General features: G+C 39.7%; 1 pseudogene; it reads left to right on the top strand.

Annotated features, from left to right (window-relative positions):
• Nucleotides 1–1,941: 1,941 nt before the first annotated feature.
• LOC138152275 (ras-related protein Rab-28 pseudogene) lies at nt 1,942–2,710 on the top strand (annotated as a pseudogene).
• Nucleotides 2,711–3,797: the final 1,087 nt, after the last annotated feature.

The raw sequence follows: 3,797 nt of genomic DNA, 5'->3' as shown, positions 1-3,797 counted from the left end.
ATGATTCAAAACATAATACAAGAAAACTACCGTGAACTTCTGAAAACAGAAGTCAAAACAGCAATTAAAAAAATCCATAGACAGCCTTCAGAAGAAAAAAATGCTACAAACTCAAAGACTCAGGTTAAATTGAATATTTCCACTGAAGAGAAAGAAATGCTGCAGGGGACCAGAAGAAAGACCTTCAAATACAAAGGAAATTTCAAATAACATATGGCTATTCTATACCCACTAGAAAATACCGAACAGAAGGGAATAATGTGTTCTAAAGAGAAACAGAGCTCAGGATGTAGTCCAAGATGAGCTATCCTGTAAATCTGAGCTTAACCATGGACTTAAAAAAAAAAAAGATAAACATTTAAATAATAAAGCGGTGTTCAAAATATTGTTAGAGAGGAGAAGAACCAAAATGTCAGGGACTCACCCGAGTTTTCCCCCCAAACCTTTTAAATACCTTTAAATAACACATCCAAATAAATTCTAGACCAGAAGAACACACAAAAAAGGAAAAGGTGAAACAGTTTATCTGCATAAGACAATTTAGAAGGTTGGCAGGAAAGGTGTCTTGAACCAGGGTGATAGTGGAGTGCAGTACAGAGCAGGCTACACCAGGGTGGACAGTGCCATAGCAAATCAGGAGAAGGTCTTGGGAGAGAGGGAGGGGAGAAATGAATAATTGGCAGACCAATGGTAGGTTTTTGGACCTCTCAGTCCACAGATGGCAAGGAGAGTCAGACAAGTGGTCACAAAGAAATTACAGGGCTCCCTCTACAAGAGGTAGGACTGTTGCATTGCCCATATTTGGATCTGGGTCACAGTCTTAGTCCCAGTGTCAATAAGAACACTAGCATATCAGAGCTTGTGACTACAAGACAGGTAGGACTCTGGTCACAGTTGTAGGGTGGAAAAGAGTGCTTGTAGTCACGCACAGACCAATACAGGACCATAGCAAACACACCTCTCTCAGATCATACTACCTTGAAAGAAATGAAAACTTAGAGGTTCCCAGAATTACCTTTGAAAATAGCTGCACAAAAAAAAAAAAAAACTGAAGCTTGAGGACAGTGACTCCTCCAGCCCAGAAGCAGAGGCCCATTTTAGCATAGTTAAAAGTTAAGAAATAAGCTGGAAAATGAGCAAACAGCAGAAAAAGATCCTGACTATAGAAAATTACTATGGTGACAGGGGAGATCAAAACACAAGCTCAAAAGAAGACAACTAACTCCTACATCCAAAGACTCAAAGAAAAATGCAAGTTGGCTCCAGGTCATTCAGAAAGAATTCAGAAAGGATTTTTAAAATCAAGTAAGAGAAGTAGAGGAAAAACTAGGAAGAGAAATAAGTTACGCAAAAAAAAAAAAAAAAAAAAAAACATGGGGAAAAAAGAGACAACAGCTTGGCAAAGGAGGGGCAAAAAAAAAAAATACTGAAGAAAATATCACCTTAAAAAACAGAATAGACCAAATGATAAAAGAGGCCCAAAAATCCAATGAAAAGAAGAATTCCTTGAAAAGCAGAATTGGCCAAATGGGGAAAAGATATACAAAAATTTGTTGAAGAAAATAATTCCTTAAAAATTAGAAATGGGCAAATGGAAGCCAACAATTTTATGAGAAATCAAGAAACAATAAAACAAAATCAAAAGAATGAAAAAATTAAAGACTGTGAAATGTTGCATTGGAAAAACAACTGACCTGGAAAATAGATCAAGAAGGGATCATTTAACAATTATTAGACTACCTGAAAGCCATTATCAAAAAAGGAGCCTAGATATCATCTTTCAAGAAATTACCAAGAAAGGGATAGGGGGCAAATGTAGGGGCATGAGGGACAAGGGCTCAACATGGTGCTTGGTGATTGATTCACCCCATATTGCCCTGGTAGTGGCTGAGCCCCCTGGGGGGCCCTCTGTCCTAGTGCCCCCAAAACCTTTGACAGCCCCCAGCTCACTCTCCAGCTGGGGGCAGACCCACTCCCCAGTTCACTATGTCCAACTCAGAGGAAGAATATCAGGACTAGCAGTTCAGAATGGACTTGCTGGGCAATGACATCCCTAGAAAGACTACCTTAGCTACACAGTTTGCTCAGGAAGCTTCTGGGAAACATTACAAACAAACTGTATAAAGAATATTGAATGAATAGAATAACATTGTGAAAAGAATAACATTGCCAGGAAACCTTAATGTTATGCTACAAGTTTGGGATATAGGAGGGCAAACAATAGGGGGAAAGATGTTGGATAAATTTATTCATGGAGCACAGGGAGCTCTCTGGGTGTAATACATTACAAATTACCAAAGTTTTGATAATTTAGAAGACTATTATAACATGGTAAGAAAAGTGAATGAACACTCAAGGAACACAACTATTAGTGGCCTTGATGGCCAATAAAATTGATTTGGAGCATTATGAGAACACCTACATTTTTTACAGGCAAATGACCTATGTAGCCATGTTGTATTGGCAAAGACAGGAGACTTCCTGTGTTTTCAAAGAGTTGCTATGGAAATACTTAAGATCAAATTAAGCAAAGCAGAAACTAAATAGTAACAGAAGGTGGTGAACGCAGATGTTGTACAATCAAGAACCTGTGTCAAAAACTATTAACCCTTCCAAAAGTTCAATTCTACAATTTAGTGAAGACATTTTTCTTTGTAATAATCAGTTTGGCAGTGTGCACACCTCTTACTTGGATGGGCTCAAAGACTGATAAGAACTTTTTATTAACAGTTGCCATCTCTATATCACCAAAAGAAAGAAAAAACAACAACAAAATAGCAGTACATGATTTGTGTTACAGAGCAGCAGGAAGTTTCTTGAACTTTCAAGGATTCAGCCTTTGGACTGCACATTTTGAAATCAAAATCAAGGGTTTATTCTTTGGAATTATATTGCTTCATTGGATATAGTCATGTCTATCTATATTCTTTAAGGATGTCTTTAATCAAAGTTTCCATAAATTAGGATACCTATATTTGAAAAACACCTAAGTTCAAGCAAGGTATTTTGCCACAACACTGTCTAATTCTGTGGTCTAAAATCAAATGTAGCAAAATGAAATTCAGATGCTATTATCAGAGAAAAACAGTTAAATTTTATTTTATCCAGAAATAATTTAGAAGGAATTCCTTTGGTATATATGGAGTGAGCAAAACTGTACAAAGCTGTATCTCCCAGCTCCCATGAATATTATAGCCAAATTCCAGAGCTCCTAGGTAAAGGAGAAAATATTGCAAACAGCCAAAAAACAATTCAAATGTCATGGGGCCTTTGTCAGGAAAACACAAGATCTAGCAGTTTCTAAATTAAAGAATGGGGGGGGGGGGGTCGGAGTCAAGATGGTGGAGTAGAAGGAGGACCTCCCCACTGTTCCAGCTTCTACCTTCCCCAATCCATGTAAAAAGGGGGCTCAAAACAAACTTTGGAGCTTCAGAACCCACAAAATGACACAGAGAAGCTAACCTCCCACTAAGGACAGCCGAGCAGGCCAGCAGGAATCAGCCAGTGCAGCACTCTGGGAGCCAAGCGCAGCCCCACCCTGAGGCTTTAGCCCCAGGGTGGGTCTGAACAGCAGCGGGCCTGAACAGCAGCCGGCCTGAGGGACTCCAGATCAGCAGCAGCTGTGGCCCTTTCCAGATTTATCAACACAAGATGTGAAGGACAAAGTGAGAGGTCAGTGCGGTATGTATTTTGGGACCCAGTAAGTGGGAGTGCATGGCTTTTGCCCCCGGGGCAAGAAGCCGCTGAGACACCTGGCACAGCCAGTGCCATGTGGCACCTTCAGCTCCTGCACTGCA

The sequence above is a fragment of the Petaurus breviceps genome, unplaced genomic scaffold (assembly GCF_028583685.1).
Source record: "Petaurus breviceps papuanus isolate PSGF00001 unplaced genomic scaffold, PetGlider_PUasm1.0 90925, whole genome shotgun sequence".
NCBI lineage: Eukaryota > Metazoa > Chordata > Mammalia > Diprotodontia > Petauridae > Petaurus > Petaurus breviceps.
This window is presented reverse-complemented; position numbering and strand designations above follow the sequence as displayed.